At 36.8% G+C, this 13453-nt stretch overlaps 1 protein-coding gene across 2 annotated transcripts in view; it reads left to right on the forward strand.

Moving 5' to 3' along the window:
• Positions 1-13453, forward strand: part of SPOCK1 (SPARC (osteonectin), cwcv and kazal like domains proteoglycan 1) — a 289273-nt gene that overhangs the window by 153264 nt on the left and 122556 nt on the right. The window lies entirely within an intron of this gene.

A 13453-nucleotide genomic window follows, 5' to 3' on the forward strand; every position in this document is an offset into this window, starting at 1 on the left:
GGCTCATCTAGGAAATGTAGTATCAATTATAATTGTTCCCTCTTGGCAGAATATTTGGTTGGTGGCTAATTAATGAAATTCCACCCATCTCCCACCCCCCGCTGCCAAAATAAACATTAGCAGCATATCCCAGGTCAATACTTCAAGGCAGTACTGATAAGATAAGATGTCAAGTTATAATAAAAGAAGGTCATGTTGGTAAGTAAATTTAACACATGCTTAATCCAGCAGGAAAAATTATGGAACAACTAGATTTTCAGTAACTTAATGGTATTTTGCATCCTCTGAGTCATTTCAAGTGAAATGAGCAAGTCTTTCTTCAAAGATAAGAGCGTAGCCTAGGGATGAGTTAGGTGCTGGCTGTGAGCTGAATTAACAAATGGGATCTGGGCTAAACTTTAGTTGGGAAGATTAGGATTATTTTATGTCAACAAGTAGACAATCTGTGATTAAAGCATCAAAACATACTGGCATGTTGAAACAGAGCATTTCTGTAGTACTTCACTTGCATTTGAAACTCTCGAGTAATGCATGTGCTAGAGATACTGTTCAGTCAGTGGGTCCAGAGAAGATGCAACACTCCAGAAGAATTTCTGGTACTTTTGTCTTTTGGAACTTCTGTCTGTCTCATTCATCCCCAAAGGCACTAGCTCATTGTTATTTTTTTTAACTTTTTGTTTGTTTGATTGATTTTTTTCAACTGAATGATGCACCGTTAGCAATGCATGGGGCCTTCTGATTTTCACATCACATTAAGCATTACTTGGGGGCTGTTTAAGTAGGTGTTCTCTGCTAAAGATTTGCCTCAGGAGTTTGTGTAGCTCCTACAAGAAGAGCACATATATTTGTTTCAGAGTCAACACAGGCTATCACACTGGTTAATGCATACGCACATTCTGCTTCGTTAACTATTCCACATTTGTTTTCATTTCTTGCCAGCTCTCTTAAGCCAGATCCCCAGTGTAACTCTATCAAGGCCTGTATCAGTTTCAGTTGGAAGACAGATGGCCTCGTGCCCTATTCCTTTTCTGCGATGTACAAATCATGTCTTAAATACTTTTTTTCAAATGTTACCAAAATACTGACTGCACTCTTGCCTTTCTAATACAATGAAATATATACATATATTATTTCTTTGCATTGAACTTGAAAAAATCATGGTGCTGGAGAGGAAACAACTAGACATGGGAGTGTGGGCATAGCCTGAGACATCATTAATGGGCAGCAATAGTCCATTTAGGACTTTATATCTGTTCCCACTAAATCTGAGCCTGTATTCTGCGTTTGTATGTTCTTAAGGTATGACCGAGGACAGTTGCTAATAGGCACACTTAATCTCAAAGGAATGGTAAAAGGAGTCTAGAAGCTTTTAAATGTTGATGGATGATATAACTCTAATTAAGTGTGTTATCTAATCAAATAAAATGGCTTCCACTTTATCTTCTTCTTACATAGGGCCAAAAGCTTCTGTTTTGAAAAACAGTGTGATCAGTTGTGGTTTTCACCATCTCAGATCCCAGCTGCAGAAAGATATGGGATCATTTCCAACAGTATAATGGTATACATCGCATGGCGATTACACATATACAATTGTAGCATTGGACAAATTTTAACATCATTTTAAAGTTATATGCATTAACTAGATGTTGGTAGTTATGTAGCTTAAAGGTAGTAGCCTTTAAGATTACTTCCTACATTGCTTGCCTATATGTTCTATATGAATGCACATTGTCATCTTTACATTAATTTGGAGTAACAAATAACCTACGCATGCAACAAATCCACTATTCTTTATTAGCTAATTATCTTGTTGTAAGTCCCAGCATTCAGCACTTTAAGTGAATAAGTAGATGTGAATTATTCATTACATGGAAACTGCTGCAATGGGTAAGAACGAAAGATTCTAGTTAGTCCAGTATCTTTCTGACAGCACTTTTAAGTATGAGCAACAAAGATAGAGGAACATAACAGCAGGTATAGATAGGGTCATGAGCCTATATTGTCCCTTATGTTTGACTTCCATTTTCTCTTCCAGAACATAGTGAGAATGGTAATATATATTGCCAAGCAATCAATTTTACCATGGTCGCAAGAATGTTTGTGTCTGCTGTTGTTGTATTTCTGTTGGTTTCTTTTTAGTTTGTGATTTTTTTTCCCCCCCAAAAAATATGTCAGCAATAAAGTGGAAATATCTTAATCCTGCAAGTGACCAAGGCTGCTGTTTAGGTAAGCCTCCAGTTTTTCTGCCTTCATAGCAGTCCTATTTAAAAACAAAATGTGAAATCCTGATCCTAAAGAGAGCAGAGCTTCCACTGGTCTCTGTATCTCCTCATTAAAGCAGAAGCATCTGTAAGAATATGGCCATTTTTAAATTTGCAAGTTCTCTGGTACAGGCACTTAGTTCTTCACGTACAGGTAATGGCTCTTCGAGGATGTTGACATTTCTATGGCATTTTTTAAGGCTACCGGTTAATGCCATCAGAGTAAGCTGTAGCTAAACGGCATTTCAGAGGATCAGCACTCTGGGATTTTAAGCATGAAGAAAACTTATTTGAGGTTACTTACAGAAAATAGAGACTACATGATCATTTTATTTCACTACAAAATTATGACAGTCTGCTGCCAGTAAAAATGCTGTCTTCTGTATTTGCGGTTATAAGCCTGCCAAGCTTCCTCGTCAGCTGCATGTAAGTGGTGAGGGTCAGTAAAGCCACTCTAGCCCCAGCCTTTCAGCTTTGTCCTGTTTCATTATAAAACCAAATGATCCAGAAATCCACCTGAAAAAGTAGCTAAGTGATGTGAAATTTAGACACACTAACGAATTACCTGTGGCTGAATTTCAAATCAACCTGTAGCCTGAGAAACAGCTAAATTAATTATCTTGATGCAAAATTCCATAGAGAAGCTACTGAGACAGTCTACTCACAGGAGGAAAGAAGGATCTTTCTTCTGAAACAATGGTATTGGCACTTTGATGCCGTATTGTTTTGAAGTGTTTGCCAAGCCCTTAAGAAATTTGTTTCTGTGTATTCACATCAGTGCACAGCCATCCGCCTTTAGCAAATACTGAGAGCCCATAGTGAAGGCTGCACACATACTAATGACCGTGTCTCATATAGATTCTTCTGTGTTTAAAGAAGCCTATTGTGCCTAATAAATATCTTGACTGTTGTTGACTGTTCAGCTCATATTAAAAGCCCTTATATTGTAGCCTTGCTTTAGAGAAAAAAAATAAATATATATATATATATCAAGATTTGTGGGCCATTTGAAAACCTGTAGGGCATGAAATTGATACTATATGAGGAAGAAGGAACGGAATTCCCTCATTAGGACTTGCACATTAGTACAAAGGCAGTTGCTGTATAATCAGAGTTCTCATGGTATATCCTCATAGCTCATTTATACCAGACATGCACATGCAGGAACGCATTCAGATACTGATATTTTCCTTCATTATGTTTTTGAAAGTCTTCACGTTTTTGTATGCATGTGTATCTTCTATGAAAGAGCAAAGGACAATTATGTAAGTAGTTGAATTAAATACCCCGAGCTGAAACATCAACTCCCTGCTTCCAAGTTTAACATAATGGTTCTCAAGCATTATGGGCAGAATCACTTATTTTTTCTCCTGTGTTGTTCATGTTCAGGTTGTCTGCACTCTGCTCTGGTGTGACTTAGAGTGGGTGAAAAATCTGGGTTAGGTTTTCTTGCAGCAACTCTGTCTTGGAAAGTATTAAGAAATCATCTGGAAAAACAAAACTGAACTTGCCCAAATTATAAATACAAATTCAGTCATCATGATAGAGTTTATCTGGACAGATTTTAATGTTTGACTGTCATAAAATCAAGCTAAAATCCTTTTCCAATTCACTGTCAGCCCAAGTAACACTGGGGGTATTGCAAACTCCACAGGGGAGGGAGGAAGAATCAGACGGGCAGAAATGTTCCCTCATTGTCATTCTGTCTTACTGTACAGCTTTCTCAGCCCACTTTTTGCTGCAGAGAAAACCTCTTTGTAGTGATGCACCCTTATTAAAATCTCAATTTGCTGGTTAAAAGCAAATAGGAATATATTTGTCAGAAGAAGCAGTGGGATGGATAAATTGAACTGAAACACAGCTCCCTTAACATCACAGCACATTTATATATATGGAACTGTTTGGGTTTTCTTTTTTTTCTTTTTTTTTTTTTTTTCCCTGAATATGAAGGTCATAGCTACTCTGTTACTGTCTTCTGACTGTCATTTTTCAACAAGGATCTTCCTTGAGACTGGAAAAGCATCTGGTATTGTTTGGTTTTCCTTCGATTCTGAGATCCACTGCTTATCCTCTTGGGTTTTCTGTATTTACTGGGAATGGTGAAGCATAGAAGGGGATACTGTTTGCTGGTAACATTTACATCTTTTCAGATCAAGATGGAATTAATTCATTTAGAATTATAGTGATAGTTCCTGCTAGTGTCCTCTCCCATTTCCCATCCCCAAACCACTGTAACATTATTTCTTGCTCTTCATAATACACTATCTCAAATTTGGGGCAATGCCTCCAGATAGGTTTACAGATAGATCAGACAAATTGGCTCTGGAAATACATTATATATTCCCTGTAAAGAAGTAAAACCCAGTTCACAATGCCTAGTTTACTTTATGTGCAAATTATTCAAGGTTACTGATATACATGGTTCCTTTTTATTAGAATTCTATGTTTTATCTTTGTTCTAATAAAAAGTAACATGTACATTGGGAACCCTGAATAATTCAGTGTTACTTCATAACTCAGGAGGCTTGCTCTTTTTGATGGCATTTCTTGCCTAGATGTTCCAGAAAGCAAGCAATTCTCTTATGAACAGTTGTTCCTCTGTTGTAGAAGTATATTTTCGCTACCATGCTGAGTGCAAAGTTACAGAATTTGCTGTTGTATTGCCCGAGGCAACCTGGGCTCTTTTTCAGTGGGAAAAGGACAAAACAACATTTTAGTTATTCCAGACAGTTACTCAAGTGTCCACAAGCAACTGCTCAAACTTTAATTCTTCATAAAGGATCTTTCTTCAGAATTATTTTAATAAGTATTAGGCAAAGGAAATAGCATTTCTTTTTTATCAGATGATGTCTTCATCAATGTGTAGTTGTTCAGAAACATAAAGAAAAAACAGTAGAAACAACACAATAGTTTGGGTTTTCTTATTTTTTGCCTTCTGCACATGTTGCTCTGCTGGGATGTACAAGTCCTATAACTTCATATTTTAGATTACCGTCCTACCACGAGATACTTCTAAATTGCAATTCGAATGCTCTACCTTGAGACCACTTTCTGTCTTCCAGCCTATTTGACTATGTGCTTTTCCTTTCCTTCCTAAATAAATTAGCTGCTTATTTTACCCTTTCATTTCATTCTGTGCACAAAAGTCACCAATCTCCTACTGTTTAGAAACTTTCAGTCTCAAAACTTCTGCCTTTGGCACAGTTGCTGCTATTGCTGGTCAATTCCAGCCGTGTGAGGTTAATTTTTCTAAATGGTTTTGTAGTTGATGAATTTTTGTCTTTATTTGTTTCACATTAGAGCTTCCCTCTTGCACTGTAGAGTGAGCAATGGTATTAGATATTCAGTGATTTTTGCACAAATTGTTTCCGTTAAACTCATGGTAGGTGAAGGAATTTCTTTGCTGTATTTATATTGACTGTATTTTAGAACCATCCAGGATAGGTGTTTGTCCTTTCATTTATTTTCCATCCTAGCCTCTTCTGGATATCACTTTTATGACTAACTGATTATCCACAGAGGAGCTTGATCTTTTCCTGCTTAGTTAATCCCTCTCAAAAGCAATAAAAATAACATTAGGCACCAATCTATGAAGTTAGGCAGCCCCTAGATAATTCACACTTCTGTATTTTTTGTGGTACAGATTTCTTGGTTATTGCACAAACCACACATAGCAGCAGCAGTACTTGTTCCGCAGGCTTTTTGTTTGTTTGCTTGCTTCATGTCTCGTGGTTAAAATCCCTATAACATTCTAATTCTAGTGTTTTTTTTTTCTGACAATAATTTCTTTACTTCTAAACTTGTAAGTCTGTGATTTTTCTATTTTTATCCCTAATCCAGGAGTGTTCTGCAGAATGGTGCCCGTCTTGCAAGGTTTTCCACTGTGGTATCAGGTTGACAGGGACTACTTTCATGTAATAGGACTGAAAATGCTTTTTCCATAATGAAATCAATCTGTCAAATCTCTTATTTTTGTGTTTGTTTTGCTCAGTGCACACTAAAACTAATGTAATATGGAAACAAATCTTCCTCTGTTGATGTAGAAATGATGCTTTGCCCATGTTTCCATGGAGACCATCAGGCTGTCATAAATGAACATGAAACAGCTCTTAGCTCTGCACAATTCGGCTGTTTTAAAATCATTACAGTACAAGTCAGTCATATTCTGTGATGCCTTACAAGAGTCTGAGGATGATTTTAAAGACAGGTGGTATTACTATCCCCATTTTAAATGCTGGAAAAGAGAGGGAGACACAGAGTGTCCAACTCATTTATCCCAGGTCATGAAAAAGGCAACGATAGCACCAAGAGCACAACATAAGAGTGTCCTTTCCTTCTTGCACCACTGACTAGGACAACCACGGCACATCAGCTCATGTCCTAAGAACAAGAGTAAAGTTGGCAGTTCTTCCACAGCACGCTCTTTGAAGGAATGCTATCTGTGATGTACCTTATAAACACAAAATGAGCTCCTGCAGGTTGTACTCAAGAGTTGATAATGTTTGGGGCCAAATTCTGTTGCATTTGTCTTAGCAAATAACCGAAGGAACTCAGTGGAACAAGTGGAGTTTTTCTCTTTTCCATGGCTGATCCTCTTCTCTAGTTCGATGTTTAAATACAAGTATGTGGAGATAGCCAGGGTGCCTGGCCAGGACCTGCTGTACGTGCACTACACTGATGTTCAGTCTGTCGGCCAACAGCAACCTCACCAGCCCTTCAGAGAATTCCTATCCAGAATTCCTGTTGTGTGCCTCACTCTCTATAATGCTGTGTTAGAAATTAATTGTAATTATGCCTACCAAAATACTGATTCATAAAATCAATAATTTGGTCCTTAGTTTCTTCCTGTTTCTTGATGGAATCAGTACTAACCATCATATAATTTTACTTCTGCATTACCTCTAAAAATATATATAAGAATTAACATACGTCAGTCATGTTTTCAAATGAGATTTAATGACATATCTACTGAAGAATGATAAAATTTGATTGGTAGGAGAATGTTCTCTAAGAACACAGCAGTTCTATATCTATATTCAGAGGTATTTATTTCAATTAAATTTGGAGTTGTTTTTTTTTTCCTACTCATATAGTTCAAAGAATTGCAAAGCATTATAGTTTTTAATCAAAGTTGTAAGAAAGTTCAGTATTTCAGAAACTAGCTATCTGAATTAAGTCTTGGTAGTTTTTTCCCATTATATTATTGCTTCAGTTAAAGCATAAAATACAACTGCTTCAGAACTGTTAAAGGACTTTTTCATGAAATATGATGCAACTCATCAAGCAAATCCAAATATTGGTATTCATCTAAAATGGGAGAGGTGTATCTTTAATTATGCATTAATAATTCAAAATATTATTTTCAGAAGAAGCTGTAAACTGTTCTATTTTCATTTGGCCTTGGACTAAAATAATTTGTATTAAACGAAATCCCACTGAATAAATGATTTACTCCAGTGTAACTGAAAGCAGAAATGGTCTAGATCAGTTTGTGAAATGAATTATATCTGATGTTTCAGAGTTACTGCAGGACTGTCAACTACACATGTTCAAAAATCTCAAGGTTATTTTAAATACACTTTTTTTTCTTAATAATGATTTGAAGTTTTGCATGGTTTTGATTTTTTTTTTTTTTTTTAAATCTTCAACTGTGTCCTCCCTGCAAGGCAGAAGCAGAGGTTTTCTCCTGTTCTACCAACTACACGTTAGAACAATCTTTTGAAGCTCCCCACTGCCATCCCAGGAAGCTTGACACTGGATCACCCCAGGGGTTTGGGGACTCCAAGACAAAAGCCATAGATCTGCTCTCATTAAGCCTATGCCAAAGCCCTGTGAGTCCCTGAGAATGGGGTTGTTTTTGTACCCTCACTACTTCTTGGAATTAGTGATTGAATGACCAATGTCCTTCTGTCTTTGCTTTTTTTAGGTCTGTTTGGCCTTCATCTTACCACTTTGTGCAGAAACATGCTCTCAGCTATGACTCATGCAAGCACAAATTATCATATAGTGAAAGTGCTTGGAATTTAGACAAACATTATGGCACTGATGACAGATTATTAAACCAGTGTGAGTGGTCTGTGCTTGCATGTTGGTGGAAGCTCTGCCTTTGAGGCAGGAGAGATGTTTGTGAAAAGTGCACCTGATGCTAGCTGGAAAACAGAGCAAATATGTAGATGGTTTTGACAGCTTTTTTTTTTTCTTTTCTTTTTCCAGTGGATATTTGTATGTGTGTTTGTTTCAGATTCCAAAGAAGGTATTCAAAAGATAAATGCATTAGCTAAACATACCTAAGTATGTGAAATATTAAAAACTTGTCCCAGAGTAGGAAAATATTTGAGATACATTTGCAGTATAGTGAGATATAAATCATAACTGTTCATTGCCAGAAATCAAAGTAGGAGCTTCTCTTTTATGACTCTCTAGAAAATCAGCTTTGGTCTTGTACATGTCTCTTTACTAGTTGCTAACCAAATACCTGCGTTGATGGTTGTGACTGATAATCACATCCACCAGTGGGAGTTTATTTCCTTGCTTGAAGTCCTATCTTTTTTTTCTTTTCTTCACATATGGTCACTGCATCAGATTTCTGTATATTTGTCAAGGAAATTTGTACTACTCAGGTTCTTAACTTTGCGTTGGAAAGGAAATCTGTAGAATCCTTTAAAGCATCTTTTGCCCTGCATGGCCCTCAGCAATGTCAAAAGAAATTATATGTCAGGATAAGAAATGATTTTGAAAGTGCCTGTAAAAATGAAAAAAAGATGTTTTTGTCCACTATACCAACATCTTCAGCCACTCTAATGTTAGGGTACTCTAAATCAAAACTATACAAAAATACTAGGCAGAGATGGAATAAATGCTGACAGTTTGAGATGTTATTGTTTAACTGCCTAGAGAAATTGCATTTAGTGAAAATAATTCACATACATGTTTGAAACATTCAGGCCTATGGTAATTAATTTTCAGCAGAATTGATTTCTGTATGCAAATTGTTCTGAGTAATTACATGGAAAGAAAGCAGAGAAAGCATGCAAGAGAGAAAGAGAGACTTCCATATCTGAGCCTGTTAATTGAAGAGATGTTCTCGCCTAGACTAGGGGGAGGGTTAACACCAGTTTTCTCTCTAATGAAGCAAAATGATTTATGCCCAGATTTGCAGAAATGGAATAAAAACCATTAGAAATTACTTGTAATTGACGGGGGGGCGAGAAGGGAGGGATCATAATCTATTATTAAATACCGTTTTTTAAACTAGAACTATTAACAGTACTGAGAACAAATGTTAGAACCAACTCCAGTAAACAAGACAGTCTTAACCATTCGATGTAGTCACATACCAACTTGTAAAACAGGAAAATATTTATTTTCATAAGGTTATCATTAGAAACCTTCTGAATGGCTCTAGAAGTCTGGAAGTCAATCACAGCCTTACTTAGCTGTTTTGCTTATAGAAGGGTGGTAGGGCAATCCCATTGCACTTGGATTAAGTTCCACTGCCAGCGTAACCTCAGCATGGGGCTGGTTGAAGTTCACCTCTATAACACTGAAAACCATAGCTTGTTCACAGAGAAGCTGAGCACCTTTCACCTGAGTGCTCTTTAAGACAATATATGTGTGGCCATATTCACATTAAGGAAAAACAAGCACAAATTCAGCTACTTTAAAGCTGAATAGAAGCTCTAATGCAGGGGGGAAATCTATGGTTTACTTCAAACAGCTGAAACGTTAAAACCAAAACTGCTTTTAGCCATATGTTAGCCATCATATGTTGAAAACATGCTGTTTTCCTAGCAAAAAAAAAACAAGGGCGAAGGTTGTAGAGATTTTTATTAATACATGCTTAAGCTGGCTGCACGGTTTCTTACACGTTTGCTCTACGACCGCTTTCATGAAGCACATAGTAATTCCTGCAAGTCACTTCTTGGCTGCTTTGATCACACGCTCCCTTTGGCTGTCACCATGTTACAAGTGGAGACAAGATGCCAGTTTGAAATGTTGCCTCTTAGATCTGAAGTTTGATGCTCGCTGCCATTTGAGCTTTTTGCTGGGTGGGAAGGAAGCTGGGTGAGGAGTCAGCCTTCCTCCCCTGCCCAGAGCAGCCTTCACAGCTTTCTCACTGCCAGGCTCTAGCTGCTGCTTGTACAGCCAGGATCTGTGCCTCCCTTCCAGTGCTTATTTGTAGATTATTGCCGGAATCCAGTACTACATAATAATATTGGCATACACACCTATAATGTAACACATCATTTAAGTGAGAGACTTAGTTTTAGTATCAATCTCTTTTGCCTTAAAATATGCACTAGGATCCCTGCATCGAAGACAGGAGGTCCCATTTTCCAGTTCATCATACCTTTCTCAACAGATGTTCTTTTCTCATATAGTCAAAATGGTTTAAAGGGGATTGCATAAACGCAACTGCTGTTGACATTTCATTATGCAGAAGTATTTTTGTCATTGAGTGATCATAATACTTATTGTCAGGCAATTTCGGGGAGGAAAAAAAAAAGCACAATATTTACATAATGCCATTTCTTTTCGATTGTAGTTTGTTTCAGCTCTACTAAACAGCTAAGCTTGAAATTACTCTCTTCCCCCAAACAAATGGTCATAAAAACAAAATCAAGCTCATAAATCTTGCTGTGAACTAGTTGTACAGTTTCTGCAGGATTGCACATCCATTGCTGTAACACACTGAAAGTATTTATTTGTTATCACCCTTTTAAAGTCAAATGTGTGAAAAATAAATTTATTCTTGCGATTAACACATGACCCACAGCAACAGCACAACCTTATAGAGCAGCTTTTCCCTGTACTGCCCTTGCTTGAACTAAGGAGTTCCCTCCAAGTCATAAGTCTTCTTCTATAGTGGTAATATATAAAAACACGAAACGTAATAGAAAAGTGTCTCAAACAATGTTGTTAGGTCTTTGTCCAATGCTGATTTATATCACTAACTCACAGCCTCTGGTGAAGGGTACATGGAGGGGAGAGAAAAGTGTGCACAGTTCATAGGCAAACGTTCTCTGGTCTCCTTTGTGGAAAGAGCAAGGGAAGGGATTTGGGATGCAACTGGTGTCTGGAGTCCTTTCGGTATTGGAAAAAGCTGCCAACATACCATGTGGAGGTTGTTGATGATCTGATGCAATCCTTCATGTTTATTGTTTCCCAATTATTCTAATATGTCTATGAGCAAACCACAGGAGATTTATAGTTTTAATAGGAAACTCAGGTTGCTATGTGTAATAAACTCTTGACTTAAAAAAAAAAAAAAAAAAAAAAGGAATGCATATCTTCTGCCTCTGAATAATAGCAATTCTGATTCTGCATCTGCATCTTGTATAAATGGCCTGGGATAGGTTTTGGGTCACTGTGTACAGACGAAAGCCTTTCCCTTTTGCCGTGCAATGAGCTGACCTATAAAGCTAACAGACCAAGAGGGTACAATTTCCTACAAATTGCAGTAACCGTTGAAGCAGAAACTTAGCCATTCTAAACATTTCTTCACTTGTGCTCTTCCAGACAGGAAGAAACTTCAGAGTTCAGGGTACCGGGACAGTTAGCTAGAAAACAAATGTCAGTAGCAGAAGCATCTCAGTGATGAACAGTAAGACTTTTGAGCCAAGATAAAAAAGCCAGGAATTTTCACGGAATGAAAAGCTTCTGAAAATGTTCATGCTGAGAGACATGCAGTATTATATTTCCCTGTATTTCAGCCAGCCGTCTCCTGGGATGGATATATTTAAGAAATATTTAAGAAATTGTTTCTTTTTAAAAGTTCTCTCCATAGCGCTTGTATTACTAAGCAGTAGAGCAGCCTTCCAAACTTACTTAAAATGTTGAAAAACTTTGCAGGCATATAAATCCCATTTTTGACCTTTTGTGTTCAGATAGATCGCATACTGGAAAAAAAACTCAAGAAGTAATAATCCAGATTGTGGGTTTTTTTTTTTTGCTGTCTTCTGGCAAAGCCCACAGCTTTGCTTGTATTTAACAAACTTCCTCCTACTATCTTGAACCGGCTGTTTGTAATGAATAATTAATTACACTTCTATAGTTTGTTCCATTTAAGGATCTTCATGAGTTTTTCCACCATGAATGAAATAATTTACACTACACACAAGTGCTTAAATGCTTTATTTATTATTATTGCCGGTATTATTATTCTTTTTCAAGTTTCAGAAGTAAGACACTGAGGTAGAGAGTCTTTGAGGCCTGGTTTAAAAGGAAATAGCTACTGGAATTTCTAACCATATCCTGTCACATTCCTGTGCTTCATACTGTTGACCATTCGACAATACTTGTCTTTTTGAACAGGCCATTCCTTATTGCAAATATTTCAAAGTTTTTTTGGTTTGTTTTTGTTGTTCTTTTTTAACAATAATATATTGTGTGGTGCTTTTTCAGAATATACATACTTCAGAAGTGTATGCATTTTTGTTGCCTTAGAAGGCCTAAGGAGCTCAAGAAATGGATATAATTCTTCAATTAGAGAAAAATTTAGTATGAAAAAATTCTTATTCTCTTATTTATGCCAAACTTTATTTGACTTTCAAAACTGAGTATAACCATACCTATCCTATCACACCATGGGCATTGCTTGTAGGACATTCAAACATCCTGGAGAGTTTTGTTTAAAAATTCATGTGCATCAGTGATGCACAACTGCCCATCATAAACGTGTCATGGGTGTTTATGTGGTAAAACCTTGTAGCTGTGGCTGCTTAAACCAACACAGAACAGCTGCAACACTTCAGCACTGCAGGAAAAACAGAAGAATCCCATGCTTATTGGAAGTACATTTACTGTCACATAAAGAAATTTGGTGCTTAGCAAACTGAAAGTTCTTGTACTTTAAATAGTATCCTCTAAAAGTTTCCCTTTTCATTTGGTAAAAGTGAGAAGTTCAGTTACCATAATTTGCAGTAAGATCTTTACACAGTCCCAAAAATGAATCTAAGAGTTGCCCAATTCTAAAAATTGCCCGTATGTGGGGAGGAAGGGGGAAGGTAAAACAGGGGATTTAAGGACAGCTTAAAGAGGAACAGAAATTCAAATCTGTGGCAAAATAATATTAAAAAAAAAAATCTAAAAATCATTGTTAAACAAAGGTGAAAATTCTATTTATGGCAGTAACTTCACTTCTGAGTATTCACATAACCATTTTTTGAGTATTTGTAATTCATCCTGGCAGA

Source organism: Anser cygnoides, chromosome 14, assembly GCF_040182565.1.
Source record: "Anser cygnoides isolate HZ-2024a breed goose chromosome 14, Taihu_goose_T2T_genome, whole genome shotgun sequence".
Classification (NCBI taxonomy): Eukaryota; Metazoa; Chordata; class Aves; order Anseriformes; family Anatidae; genus Anser; species Anser cygnoides.